This window comes from Amphiura filiformis, chromosome 6 (assembly GCF_039555335.1).
Source record: "Amphiura filiformis chromosome 6, Afil_fr2py, whole genome shotgun sequence".
NCBI classification, from domain to species: Eukaryota; Metazoa; Echinodermata; class Ophiuroidea; order Amphilepidida; family Amphiuridae; genus Amphiura; species Amphiura filiformis.
In genome coordinates, this window is record NC_092633.1 from 3,890,991 (window position 1) to 3,906,980 (window position 15,990).

At 35.2% G+C, this 15,990-nt stretch overlaps 1 protein-coding gene and 1 non-coding gene across 2 annotated transcripts in view; one reads left to right on the forward strand and one right to left on the reverse strand.

Annotated features, from left to right (window-relative positions):
• LOC140154847 (trafficking kinesin-binding protein 1-like) overlaps positions 1-15,990 on the reverse strand; it is a 114,298-nt gene that overhangs the window by 66,311 nt on the left and 31,997 nt on the right.
• LOC140156113 (U5 spliceosomal RNA) lies at positions 14,465-14,585 on the forward strand. Its single transcript, XR_011859478.1, has one exon. It is a non-coding gene; the product is annotated as a U5 spliceosomal RNA (small nuclear RNA).

Sequence of the window (15,990 nt, forward strand, 5' to 3'; positions counted from 1 at the left end):
AATTATTTCAGTACATGTACATGCTACTATAGGGAAAGTATACATATTCTGAAAGGAAATTTCATGATGAATCCAAAAATGCAGTTATTTCTGATGTAGGGGTAGTACTAAGAAATATATATGAAGTTAAAAAGTGAAATTTTTAAAAATAATTTCCAAAGATCAAGTTGTCCTATTTTCAACATGCCTTACCCTACATCAAAACAGACTTCATTTTTGCATTCCTCACATCAAATGCTTTCAGAAAACATATAGTTTTACTATGCTACCTGTTACGGTGTTCAAATTGCGCAAGGGTTCAAAAACAGCAGAAGTTGATGAAATTAACAAATCATGTTCTGTCTTGAAAAATTAACCTTTTTAAGTACAAGAATGCCATGTACATAAATTCAACATTACAACAAGTTATTCACCTTCTATATTTTAAAATTTCTTGTCCATAATATGAAGTTTGAAGTTACATAAGTTACATGTGATATCACAGTCATCAACAGGATTCAAAATAATAAGTTGCTTTGTAGTTAATTGCAGATCTACCGGTATGTTTGCAACTCAATCCCAACATACAAAACAGTTTCTTTTGGAATGACTGCCTCCTGGGAAAGTTTCTTGTACAAAATTACTTAATGATAGAAAGGTACAGGTACCGGTACAAAGAATCGCAAAAACTGAGATGAAGTCAGTGCTAATTAATACATTTAATCAAATGATGAACATTGAAGTTGACTTTAAATACATGTAGTCCTTTGAAATTGTGTGAATACCAAGGAGTTAGGGGGGTTGAGCCCCCCAAATGAGTTGGTTAGCTAACTCAACCCCCAGAAGAAAATTTCATACACCCCAAAAAACCAACTCCCTCCCCAAAGAAAATTTCACCCCCCCCATAGTGTAAAATTGAAAATAATTGTCCTTTTAGCTGGTAAACACAAATTTTCACCTTTGGGCTTTTTTGGGCAATTTTGGGCTTAAATGTAGTGTACAATAGTGTACATTTTTTACACAATTATCACAGTAATACATGGTCAAAATGATGGCCACCAGGAATTTTTTTTGTCTTTGCCCCTCGAAAAACCTACCATGATGCGTCACTGAACATGTGAAATAGCTGGACCCCCCCATTGAATTTTTTTTTACCAAGACAATGTGCATGTGTAGAGGTTATGTTTATATCTTAAATTTATTTAAATTTGACAATGTATATCAAATCAGAAACGCGCAATCCTGATAAGTTTTCGCAAAATTCACCGGAAAAGACCATATCCTGAGCCCGCATTTCTCGAGCAGGCATATCGTAAGCCGACTCCAACCTGGCTAATTAATTTAATTAAAACCCTAAGATGATTACACATTCAGAATACCTAATAGTATTCAGGCTTGTCATACTATTAATTAGGCCATTTTACTCATTTTGGGCAAAAAACAAATCAGAATCAACATGTAAATAAGCTGGAGCAAACATTAACACAAAAGTGCATATTATGGGCCAGCATATTATGGGCCGACTCCACCCTGGCATTTTTTTCGTTAAGCTGCTATAACTTTTGAAGTATATGTACTATATCAAAAGTTAAGGTACCAATTTGAAGCACTCACTAAGAGCTTTAATTTGGTATATAATTTACCTATGTAGGTATCTACAGTAATTAAATAATTCAACATTTATGCAATAAATTCTGCGCAAATGTCCGGGCTCCAGCCTATGAAACTCCCAACTCATAACGCATGGCCATATATGAAAACTCCAAATTATAAGTCTATATATTCAGTTTGCCAATGCAAAGTGTTACAATTTTTTTAAACAGACAACAAATGAACACAAATCCTGACTGCCACACAACCCAACTTGAAAAAAAAGGAAGGGAATATGTTGGCTTAAAATACCATGTTTACAACAGCTTTGTGGTGTTCCACCCCCTCAACCCCCACTGGCACATTTCCCCCACAAAGGGGCCCTAAGGTGGGTGTCGTTAGGGGCTTCGTGTCAAGGTGCTTGCAAAACGTGCTACGCACACACATTGCACATGGTCACTAACACATGTTTGAATCTAGTATTCTCGCAAAACTACTTTACGAGAATCAAATCAGATGCACGTAACAAGCTACGAATCTAAAGGCCAGGATGGTATGACAGTAAGAGTATGAATGCATCATGACATGTCAAATAAAGTGGCATATATACCCATAGGGGTAGACTTGATTAGTGTACAATGTTAGTCCAAAAACTGTTTAAGTAAGTTGTCAAAATTCATCAAAACTTGTATAAAGTGGGTCAAATTTAGACAAAAACTTGTTTAGGGGGTAAAAATTAGACAAACACTTGTTCAGAGGGTCAAATATTTTAGGAAAGCGCGCTAAAAACTTGCTTAGGGAGTTAATTGCTCACACAGAGGAAAACTTGTTTAGCATGTTTAGGGGGTGTTTAAAAAAAATTTGGTCACACATGCATACACTCTCATATTTGAGTGCCCCCCCTGAAACTACCTGAATAGCACTCCGCATAGTGTGCACCAGTGTTTACTCTCTCTGGAAATTGGATGCACAAAATGAAACATTTTCTTCCCAAATTGGCCCAATTTTGTCTCAGTAATTCCCCAAATTAAAATTAAAATTGTAATACAGTATTGCAAATTTGTTTGCGCCAAACATAATTTTCACTGGGCCAAAATTGAGACATACGGCCTCTGAGTAAACACTGGTGTGCACAGAAAACTTAACCTCAATATTTAATAATCCATGATCAGAACGTCTACAAAATGTTCATCTCTGGGCAACACCAATCCTAAATTTTTCTAGCTAGTGGATCACTAGAGCGCTTTTTTACACATGGAAAACAAAATATGACATGTGACCAGGCCCGTCGGAACAAATTTTAAAGTGGTGCAGCCGAAAGTGGGGGTCTGGGGGTGAAACCCCGGCGGGGTTTAAGGCCCTTTAAGCCCGGGTAATTTTGAAAACCTATGACATTAAAAATCTGATTTTTTAAAATGTAAATTTGTCTATTTTGTTTAAATATTGTTATTTTTTTTTTTTTTTTTAAAGACTGAAAAGTGGTGTGGCCATGGCCACACCTGCCGCAGCAGTTCTGACGGGCCTGCATGTGACAACCAATATACTAGTAACTGGATACATTGAGGTAGCGCTAGGCTGCATTTTGGGGTCCCGGACACACCAAAATACAGTTCGGACCCCCTATTTTCAAATTTTCTGTGAGTTCAGGGGATCCTGCAGACCCCCAGACAGTGTTTCAATCTAGCGCTACTGCAGACATACTATTTATGCTGCATTTGTGCAACTCTGACTCGCCAAACTAGTACTACGGACCCCCTACTTTCAGATTTTCTGCAAGTTCGGGGGTCCCTGCGGACTCTGGAGCACTTTGTTCTAGCCCTACCCATATAACACATGTATTGACTGTCTATAACACTTTTACACAATACATAGTACATACATACATTTAAGGTACCATAGTGAATAATATTCAACTTAATATCACAGGACATTGCATTGTGAGCCGGTGACAGTGAGAATAAATTTTTTTTAGTAGGCATACATGATACATCCTTTAAAGTATCAGTGAGCAAGTATTACAAGGAAAATTATAGGCTAGTAGTATTTTAAGCATGGCAAGTCTGTTACAATCACACAACTTCTTACGTCAGGTTACACCTCATTCACCTATACGCATACATGTACATGTATATACTAAAAGTAATTCATGTCACTCTGAACCATCCCTGCCTAGACCATATGATATAATAATACTCACATTCATAGTAGAACTGTCTCACAATGTTCTCATCAAAGAACTCCATATGGAATGTTTAGGGTAATCTAATATCACTGTAAATGTCTTTATCCCAATTCCAAATTGGGGTCATTGTAAATGGTAGCAAATTTGGCACCACAAGATTGTCTAACGTACATCGCCGATTTGTACATCATGCACATTTGAACAGTACAGATTTATCACTGTACATTATATAACACACATGTGTGGATGTGTAGTGCACACACAGCAGCGCCACATCGGCTGTTAAATTGTGCTCTTCAGTAACACCCTTTCATAAATTATTACCAACCAGGTTTTCCTATATTATAACCACAGTCCATATTTTTAGTTAATTAATTCCATAAAATTAGTAAACAATTCAGAAATAGTGACAAATACGCTAGCGGAAATTACAGACTGACTATGTGGTCACGGCTGGTCAAATATACAATGTATAGTACATGTACAAATACTGGCCAGTATACGATGTACACTCACATTGATATTCAAGCATACATTAAGCCATGCAGATTCATTGGTTTGTTTGGTGGGCCAACAAATGAACACAAAATATTTCATTCATTCCTAGCAACATTTTGCCACATTTCTGTAATTTTCACAAAAATTCAATAAACATTAGTGGCAATGTGCATTACATTTAATAGCATGGATGGATTTTCAGTATTTCGAATAGCAAATGGGAAGAGGTTGTATTTTGCATTTATATAAAATATGGGTACATAGCTATGGATACATGCTCTTTGTACCGTACACAAATTGTAAAATAAAGAATTACATGTTAAACTATCTCATAAGCCATTAACGGTTTAATCATAGACTATCAAAATGGTCTATGGTTGATATCAGGTGAGATGCTGTATTTGAAATTTTATGTGACCTATGTATTATAACATCAGAACATTCGGCTGGTTGGTTGTTGAAGACTTCCTATTTTTATCATGGGCTTATTATACAGGTGGGAGCAAAATGAGCAAGGATCTGGGCCTAGCTACATGTAGCTATTTTTCAAATAAATTTCAAGATCATGTCATATGCTTCAAAAACATGTTTGGCACAGTCAAACAAACAAAACCCTTTGGTGGACTCCCTGAATGTCAATATCTAAGAAATCAAAGAGTACTTTGTGAAAATTCAGAAATCTGAGTCAAATACAGCACCTGGAAGGAACATATATGTTGGTCTGTAAATATTATGTTCATGTATTTATGGGGCAAAAAAATTGACTAATTTATTGATGGTAATAATGCTAATTTATATAGTATCACTTGATTGATGAACAGTAGAGCAAAATCTTATTGATATATATATAATATATATATATTATATATATATCACAAACCCAAATTTTCTCATTCAGTAATTGCTTTACATACATTTTCACTCTCCATTAGTCTGAGAGGCAAAAGTATAATTATTTATCTGTCAGAGCTAGCTAGAAACTGAAATGCAATGGTGTCCATAGTGACACCATGGCAACCCATACTGACATGCTTTAGTATGGAGTTTGGCTAGCATCTGGTAATGACAGAAAAAACAACATAAGAAGATGTAAAAATATACCTCAAGTTTGCAGCCACTCCTGTTATACCAAAATAGAATAGAATCTCAGAGCATCTTCTCTGCTCAGAGTTATAATTTATCCTATTTGTACATATTGTTTTCCACAAACAGTTACAAATGCCAATTAATCTGTGGCAATACTAAATGAGATGTATGTCACTCAATTAAAAAAATTTTCTATTTGCATAATTAAATAAAATTGGGTTCAAATTGGGGTAACTGAGGATGCTAACTCTTAGTGTATTTTCCCAGAATTTTGAGCTGGGGCTATAAATATGTCAATTATTATAATTATTGGGCTAATGGTTAGCCACTGGTTAACCATTTTCAACTACCTGTCACACATCAAGTGTTCTGTAAATTGACACATATTCAATATTTAAGTGGTCACCACTTCATATTTACACTGTCATGGATACAATACATGTACATGTATACTTAATGAATATCAGTATCCACGCTGATATGCTTTATGAATGTAAAACATAGTTGTCTATCATAACAAAGGCAGCAACATAAAGACAATCACTTTTAAGAGATTAAAATAAATATATAAAAATAAATTAAACAAAAAATAAAATAAAAAACAACAATGTTATTTGTTACCGAAAATATTTGCAAGGTAAATGAAAATTTTCCTTAGTTTCTGTTGAAAGTTTCAAAACTACTTTTGTTTATTCAATTACCGGAACATACAATGTATGAGCCTTCACTGCTGCAACCATGTTATTCATTCCTTTTCTGAAATTATTGAGTAGCAAAGGAAATACAACATTAGCCAGGGTTAGCCCTATGTGTAGGCCTAAATGTAATACTTGATTTTTTTGTCTTTATGATTGAAAATGTATCTCGGCATGTAAAACAAGTTGCACTATGGACCACAAATGGCCTCATTCTAGTCGCATAGTTCAATAACCTCAATTATACAATCATAGTGCAAAATTTGACTTCAAGTTGCAGAGTATGAGTTTTTGTACCCACATTTTCAACGGTCATTCAATAAATGTACAAATGTACTGGGGATAAAGAACCTTGCCCCTAATAGATGAGAATGTTGTGGATCCTAGTGTTGCCAGCGAGCATTATGTTGGGCTATCTTATAGAAATAAGAGGCACAAGACATCTAGCAGGAGCCTGTGCTAGCCTTATTGATTTCATACCTATTATTATCTGGCAGATAAATCTTGTGTAATGCCTAGCATAACTTCATAATAGTTTCTGCTATCTAGTTGCACCATTTTGTAATTTAAGATGAAATTCTACTTTAAAAAAGTAATCACTAGAGATATCCTTGTCAGCTAATGCATCTTCGTTATAATGCTAACTTAATGAGGACTTTTAAACTGGTTCCCTTTTTGGCGCCCTCTACGGAGGCGCCAAAATATAGGCATGACTTTGTGGTTCTTTGTGAAAAGCTTCTAATTTCACTCTTGCTAGATTGACTTCGCAATTGTTTTGCTAAAATTATGCCCAGCTCAGAAATAAAACCACAATTTGCTTGGATTTTATTTTATTATTGTTTTCTGATATGCACAGGATAAAATGGTGGGCGTATATTCTTTGTTTAAAATACAAAATTAGGATTTATAAAAACACCAAATAAATCCTGACCTTTGTATGGGTTCAACCAGTTTACCGTGTGCCTTAGAAACCCGATAGACGGTGACATTTGACCATACACTAGGATCCACATGCTCATCTATCATGGGAACAGTTCTTAAGCCCTAATACATTTGTAGGCCTACTTTCATCCTTTGAAAATTTGGGTACACAAACTCATACTCTGCAACTTGAGGTCAAATTTTGCACTATGATAATGTAATTGAGGTTATTGGACTATGCCATTGGGATGAGACTATTGTGGTCCATAGTGATAAAATCAATTAACGAGGACTCTACTGATGGCTTTTGTTTGCTAATTACCATAGAATCTATATAGCGGTTATTGCCAAAGTTGCATTATGGTGGCACAATTGGGCGGAAAACTGTATGCAAACAACACAGCATATTAATTATACATGTTCTACATTGTTGTATTTTAAAACACTGAAGACCAAAATTGACGTTATTGCCATGATTGGATCATGGAGGTAGTAAGCCTACTACAACTCTGGCGGAAATTCGTTGACACACCAGGGCCACACCAGCACGTTCTGGTGTTAAAAGCATAATCGAAGCTAAATATGGGATAGTTCCGTATTATTTTGTATAATAGTTGCAAATGCACATTCAGATTACACTTGCCCCTTCCCACCCCCCCATTTCCAATGTTGGGAGACTGTAATGTAGAAATGATGACGATTTTGTCCAAATCAACATTGCAATAGGGGAGCGGGGAAGGATGTTGGCCAATTAACGCTCAGGTGTGGCAACATTTTTCGCCAAGGTTGTAGCTATACTACCTCCATGATTGGATTAAGTAAATAACTAAATCCTGTTATCTACCCAGCAATGTTTGCTTATCATAATAATTGTAACAAACTGTAGACAGAAAAGGCAAACAGACAGAAATTTAGAGTTTTAAATTAGAGAGTTGACAGGAAGTTGTAAGAGTTTTGTTATGGATATGATTGGTGTAAGAACGAAAAAGTTGAATGTCAGATCAAAGTCATCCGAGGTGAATTAAGTAATGTCAATCACAAATTGTTACAGGTCATTTGAGGTGGACTAAGTTTATATTTGGATTGTCACAACACCTTCCCCAATCAGACACATTTCTCTTGTTTGGCTTGACTTTGCAAAGAGCGTCTAATTTCGGTCTTGCTAGATTTACTCGCAGAACTGTTTTGCTTAAAAGTATGCCCAGCTTAGAAATAAAACCACAATTTGCTTGGATTTTATTTTATTATTGTTTTCTGATATGTTCGGGATAAAATGTTGTGCGTATATTCTTTGTTTAAAATACAAAATTAATGGACTTCTTTCTATGCTAATATTACATTATTGTTTTAAAGAGAAAAAAAAAGTATCCAAACAGTTGGGCGCCCATTCCTTTTTTAAAGGAATTTTTATTCACTGCTAGATCCTAAGTTGATGCCATGTGGTCTAATCTACTGACACTTTTTAAAAATAATTAGTAGATATATACTAATAATATTGTTCTACTTTAGAAAGACAGAGTGTGATCTTATCGTGAGAATTGGAAGGAATAATTATTGTAAGTAATATAATTTCTGCTTTATGGCACAAGACCTACATTTGTAAAGTGCTTGATTTCATGCTCAAGGAGGATGGAAATATAAAATTTCACCCAAATAAAGCATTTTCTATCAAAATACAATGAACCATACTTCTATGATGATATTTAGCAAATGATCCTGAATTGTATCATTGTTCTATATTTACAAGTTGTGCATTTTCAGTCGTGAATGTGAGGGGGGAAGGGGTTGAAGGTTTCTAGGCATGCATGCCCCCGTTAAGTTAGTCATTCAACATGTTCAAAGGACACATTACGGTACCATGAACATTGTGAAATCAAACAACGTATTTAGGATGGTTGCCAAGTTTAGTCATAGACGAGGTATATAAATAGGATCTATAGTATAGGAGTTTTAAAAGCCAAGTTGATAACCACGTAATATTACGTGATTAACGTTCAATTTTGGACAGAATTTTACATTTTATGATGTGCACTAAAGGAAGGGCTTAAAATGATTTAAGTTAGAAAAGGCTACAAGATGACAAGGAGTACTTTTACAGTCATACTACAGAACCTTTTGACTGTGGGAATGGATAAAAACGCTGTACCCTGAGAACTGCTAAATCCCAGTTACCACTCCCCCAGAAAAGCTTTTGGTTGGAGTGTTCACTGGGCTTTGGTGATTCTCAGGGCCCTATATAGTAGGGCTACACTAATTAAAGATGCATCTAAAAATGAGCAATTTATGAATACTTTAATAACAAGCATCCTACCTGCCAAGTCTGGAATTTCCAAATCGTTATACAGATACCACTCAATAAAATCCAAATCATTGTCATCCTGAGCCACCTCTAGGTTATGAGCGTGTCCATAAATATCATGATATGGTAGTGTGGGTACACCATATTTATTGTTATCCATGCTGAAACATGGGTATAACTTTTCCGTCTAATTCAGGACTTTGTCTTGCACCAATACATGTAGAAACACAACTTCCTCTAACAAGAACCCCATGTTTTACAGACTGCATACAATCAATTTGTTTGTCAAAAAAGTTTCAAGAATGCTGCCAAGAATTCTATACCCTCCAGTGGTTTTGTTCATCATACAGAAAATGATGCATTGCCACTTGCCAGATTTCAAGCCCAAAGTTTATGAAGCAACTCAACAAAATCCATGCAATTCATATCACTGACTAGAACTGGCTCAATTCCCTGTGATCGCAATGCCCTGGTTGCGGTGCGCTCACGCCGCGAAGCATCAGCGAGCGCGAGACCGAGTGCATAGCGCAGAATGAACAGTGGAGTTGGATTGCCATCATGGTACAGTACTGAGCACGGAGCTAGTGCTAATCACTGACAAAAAAAACATTAATTTTTTTGGGAAAATACAATTATACATAAGCAAATGATATTCACACCAATTATGCTGTCTGTTTTATTTATGTCGTTTCCTGTTGGAGATTTGCAACTCTGTTTTGCAGGAATATAAACCATAAAACAACAACACTGGCAACTCTGAAAACTTTTCCATCTGAGTTGAACTAATTTCCTAAACTGAGAATCACAACTTCCCCTTTCCTATTGTTTTTACTAGTCCTTAGTTCCTGGTTGTGATTTCTTGATTATCGCAGGGTTTCCGTTTTTATGTGTGTCAAATTGTTTGTAAACTAAACTTTATGTTCATGTGAAATTGTTGAAAAATCAGATCAGGTTAATTCAAGATTAGAAAAAACAAAACTTCAGAAAACTCTTTAAGAATGAAATTTTCACCTGTAAGAGGTAGTCCAAATTACAATAGGAATTTCAACTAAGCAGCTGTACTTGATCCAACCGTGATCGCATAATCACATATTTCAAACTACAACACGAATGCACAACCTTAGATACAATACTAACCAATCACATGTGAGTTGGCATAGTTGGATTCACATCCGCATTACGCACAGAGTCACACATGCACATGTTGGCATACATTGCGCAGTGTTCATTCAAATGAAACTTCTATTGTATTCTGGATGATCAAATAAACCAAACATCATCCACTGTCAAGTGTTGATGGTTTTCAAAAAATACATTTACTTCGATGAATTCTGTTTATGTAACAAAGAAAGAATATTTTTGTTTTAAATTACAAGCTCAAGTTGAAATTTCAAAAGTTTCAGCTAAAATTTTACATGCATTTGCAGAGCGTATTATAACATTAAGTTCGGTTTGTAACTTAATATAAATGCACTCGCAGTTCATTCATGTAAAAATAAAACTAAAATTGAATTTGAATGAGTCAGGAATACGTAATTATATTGCTATTTATAATCTAGTTATTGTGATATTCAAATAAAAGAATGAAATTAATTTGATTTGGGCTGAAGGAGGGCATGTTTAATTTTTATGTACAGGTCTACAACTTTGTCACTCCTCATGGGCTATTGTTCATTTTATAAAGAAAAAAACAAGAAAAAAACAACAACTTACATACATGTATACATAAACCTAAAAAATTAATGGTGGCATAATTTCAAAGAATAAAAGATCTGAATATTTTATATTAGCCTTTTGGAGTCATCAACAAAGAATGCTGTTCATGTGAGATTGTTTGTGTTCAACATCAACATCATTTTATTTACAGTAATTATAACACAGACATTAACAAAAGGACAACAGCTTTCAATATGATTCATGTATACGTAATATGAACACATTCGTTTTATATTACTTTGCTAACACTATTTCTGTCCACCCCTTTATTTTAAAGAGACATTAAAAATTTTTTAGTCCAACCAAATTAATTCATAATTTCAATTTGCACAAGTGCTGTTTGATAGAGACCCCAGAGCAAGGAAAAATCATTTTGGCTTGTCAAAAATTTCTTAGAATAAAGTTTATGGGGTACGTTGGCGCAGCGGTACGGGCTCTGCCTTGGGTGTATCCTTTGTGTAAGAGAATACCAAACAAATCCCAATTCTAATCCTAACCCTAACTGCCTTGAGCCCCAGTGGTGCCATTGTGTTGTGCTCTTGGGCAAGGTGCTTTACCTTACTTGCCTCTCTCTACCCAGGGGTGAAATGGGGAGCTGTTATGAATATTGTCTATTGAGTACCGCCCAAAATTGTATGGCAGCTGACACATTCTAATGACGACAGCGGAATAAATGTAAAGCACTTTGGTACATGTGCACATGTGAAAGGTGCTGTATAAATACCAACATTTATTATTTTATTCTTTTATTTTATTTTAGTAATAAACATGGTGTTATTGGCTTATTGCAGCTTTTGCAAAAATTTTCATGCTTGAAAGTATTTATTTTAATTTTTCCTATACAGTGTGTCCTAATAAAATTACAGAATACTTATATTTTTACTAAAACTCCCAAAAGTACACAATCACACAATTTTTAAATTTTATGATACCAGTGTACATGCTCTTGGAGTTAAAACAAAATAAGAGCATCCATGAATTTTATTGCGATACACTGTAGAAAATGTATAAATTTTTGAATAATGAATAATTACATGCCATTTTAAGTATTCTAGCAATTTATATAGCATGTTATGCTATTGTGCCTTACAGAATGTCATTCTTCTGTTTGTCTTATACAAAACTCATGTGGTTACAGTAACATTGTATGTGTAAAGGTGGGGGCTTGTTGCGTTTCACATAGCCTATCTGTTTTCTTTTAGTATAAAAATTACAGTGAACTTGACACCTCAATTTGCTGTTCAACCTTGAATCATCAAATTCTTCACCGAAAGCAGCTGCCACCCCAGCCACACCCTGGTGCCACACCTTGGTGCCACACCCTCAACACACTAACTACAATACACATCTTACCATCATCTGATTCTGTACCACTCTCTCTGGCATCAGCCATGAGGCTAAGTACAAGGGAATTCATGTTACGTCCATGATATCAAATTGTATCCCCTTCAGGAGTGCTTCTATCTCATCACCAAACAATTCCACAGTCGAGGTAAATGGTATGAAATCAACCTTGATGAACAAATTGATTCCAACTGGTGTTAATGCGAAGGATGTCTATACGATAAAAGGCACCGACAGCCTGTATTCAATACCGGTTTCCCTTGTATTCAGTTGTTATGGTATTGACTGTCACCAATTAATATGCAGATTTCTCTTTATCACTGGAACTAATATCTATCTTGACCTTGAACAGTTAGAACACCTGCATTGATGCACTCTCGGTCCAGATGGAATATTTCCGGATTTGTCATTATTTTTACCAGAAGCTCTGCAGTTGACACATGCCCCTTGTATTCAACCACGTATCTAGCTTTTATCTGCTTCTCAAAGGAATAATCATGATATGTATAAATATTGCATGCAGTTATTTAATATCGACCCTCAGACGAAGAATGGACTTTATTCTAATGCAAATGGTGCGATTGATTTTAGCAGTTGGATCAATCAAATATATAGGTAAATTGATAAGGCAAGGCAATGTATGTAAACAGCAACTTACACTCCAGTAATAAGACTAGAGCATTACTCATCTTCTCTGGCTGGAGCAATTAACAAACCCTAAACTGCTAACAATTAAATCTACTATTGAAATTTCAGAACATAGTGTAAGTATTAAATCATAAAATTTAATATTTTTTACACATGAAGTACAGAGTATATTACATAATATTGGTTAAATCGTTGACAATTCTGAATGAAGATTTGGACGAAGTCTAATTGCTGCTTCACCTGCCCTATCATAATGCACCAGCTAAGTGGGATCCTGACAATGTACATGGAATCAACCATTTATGCATTTGGGGTTGTATGATTTTCAAATCCTCAAACTCAGGCCTGAATCAGCAATGGAATGCATGCTGCCCTCATGTTAGTTTTTTTATCTCGACTGGTTACATCAAATGCTGCCACACAGAGTTCAATTTTTTTCCCACAAAGTTTTCACAAAACATTAGAAACTGATCAACATTCACAGCATAAATATTCCTTCTTTTATCAATTTGAATGTAAAATATTCCTTATAACATTTTGATGTTGGTAAATTGGTCAGCCTTTGAACCTTGTACTTTTGCTAATGCTATAAAAACAGTCACAACATAATTTTTAGCTGATGCATGGAAAAAGGGAATATAATTATAGTATTATTAGTATATTACTCATTTGTCAAGAACTGAAAGGGGTTGGTTTTATATTAGACATTTAGTTAAAAAAATTGCATCCAAGCAAATAATGGGGAAAATGATTTGCAAAGCTTTTTCAATACACAGAATGCCTTCAACCGAATATAAATAACATTGACGGAAAACATTTTCTTTCAATATCATACTCCTAAGAGTACCAAGAAATTGTAATTTGTTTTCATTCTTATCAACTACCAGTACTACCACATTGGATGTTGTAATGATATCTTTTCTGTCATGTTACAAAATGTGGCAAAATATTTATATTGTTTCATTTTCTGTACTTTTTACTTTATTATTATTTAAATGTCTCCACAACCAAAGATATTCAATTGAATATATTTGCCATAACTGACTGACAATTAGACATGATACTATACTTCAAAGGTCACATACAACAAACAAGACTTTATTATTGCGTGGAAGGATTATACCAAAATTGATCCCTATTTGTAAGAATGGTATAAGCCAGTTATGCAGGTTTGCTGAGGCATGACACAAAACACATTATATTTATAGAGGGCCTCCTTCCAATCTACTCATGAATATGCAAAATACACAATGGCTACTGTGATCAAAGCGCATTATTTTACATCACTTTTTGGATTAAATAAAAAAAATGAGCTAGTAGACAACTCTTGTAGACAACGGCAAGCTTACTTATAATTAACAATATGATGCAAGATACTTCCAAAATAAAAATAGCAAAACAAATAAAATAGAAGGATAAATAAAAGTAATTTAGCGGACTTATCAAATGACACCATAGAATAAATATATTGTATGTAGAAGACTACTAAATGATGTCCATCCTTCGTTACTCTGGTTTCTCTGCAATACACGCATAAATCTTTCGCCTTTTACTAAAGATTTCCGTGCAGAGGAACAAATAGATGAGTCTATACTGATTTTTCAATGCTCTACCTTTTGGTAGAGCTAGCATTCAAACAAAGATAGAGCTGCCACTTGCCTCCTATCCAATCTAATTATGTCCTTCTACTTGTACAATTGGGTCAGTGACCTACAACCTTCAATCAAGTGCAGAATTCTGTGGGAAATAACAGTCAACCTGAAGTTCATCATATAGTAATCTATTTGTGAAAATCGATTTAAACCTATTTCGAAGAAGCACATTTCATAATTAAGGCTATTTTGTGCAATACTGTTGCCAAACATACAGCTTAAGGGTACTACACCCCGACCAATTTAGTGCCTATTTTTGCATTTTTCTCAATAATTAAGCGCATTGGTGACAAGTAAGATATGTATATTATAGGGGCAAGGACTACAACTACTGCACTGAAAATTCAGCAACTCAAGGCAAGTAGTTATTGATTTATTGATCAAATATTGGTTTTCCCTCATTTTTGACTGTAACTCCACAACTGTTGTCTGTGCTGAAATGAAATTTCTAGTGCAGTAGTTGTAGTCCTTGCCCTATAATATACATATCTTACTTGTCACCAATGCGCTCTAATTTTTGAGAAAAATGCAAAAATAGGCACAAAATTGGGCAGGGGTGTAGTACCCCCTTAAGTACTTGAATCTTTGACAATCACCTCATCATGTTAAAAGAACATGCAAGACTTTGTCAACCAAATTAGAGATAACAAGTTATGCGCAAAAAGCCGCCAATGAAACAATAACATCCTGTGGTGTAACTTTTAATCCCGGGGGGTCACTCGCATACCAAAGTGGTACGCATGCTCGTCCCCACAAACGTCGAACAAAGGGTTGATTTTTGGCATTGTGGCAGCGTCGACGTTTTTAGAAAAAAAGGGTGCTTTTCAGGTAACGTTTTAAAGGGTGCTTTTCAGGTAACGTTTTCGACGTTTAGAGTATATTTTTTCAACTTCAGTGGGTTTGTTTTAGAATTTACGCCATTCAGGGTTCCATTTCAGTTTCTTACGCCGAATTGCGCCATATTTTAGGGGTAAGATTTACAGAGCCTTACGCCAATAAGGGGTGACATTTTTCCACACTGATTACGCCATTTAGGGTCCATTTTTTATGGGCTGGGACGAGCATGCATTCCACTTTGTTATGTGAGTGATCCCCCCGGGCTTCTAATTTGCATGCTTATATTGCTATAAGAAATGAAATCAAACTTAATACTTCAGGCACTTACAGTCAAGTCTTAAGTAAGCTTCTTCTTCAAGTTCTTGAAGACGTAGTTCAACATCATCATCACTTTCCCCGCTACTGTAACAAACATCTTCTTCTTGAATCAATTCTGACACTGTATCCCAAAAAACTTCATCGTCATCCTGGTCATCCTCCGCTTCTTCCTCCTCTTCTTCATCATCACTGGAAGCAGCTGACCACACGTTTCTTCTAGGCAAT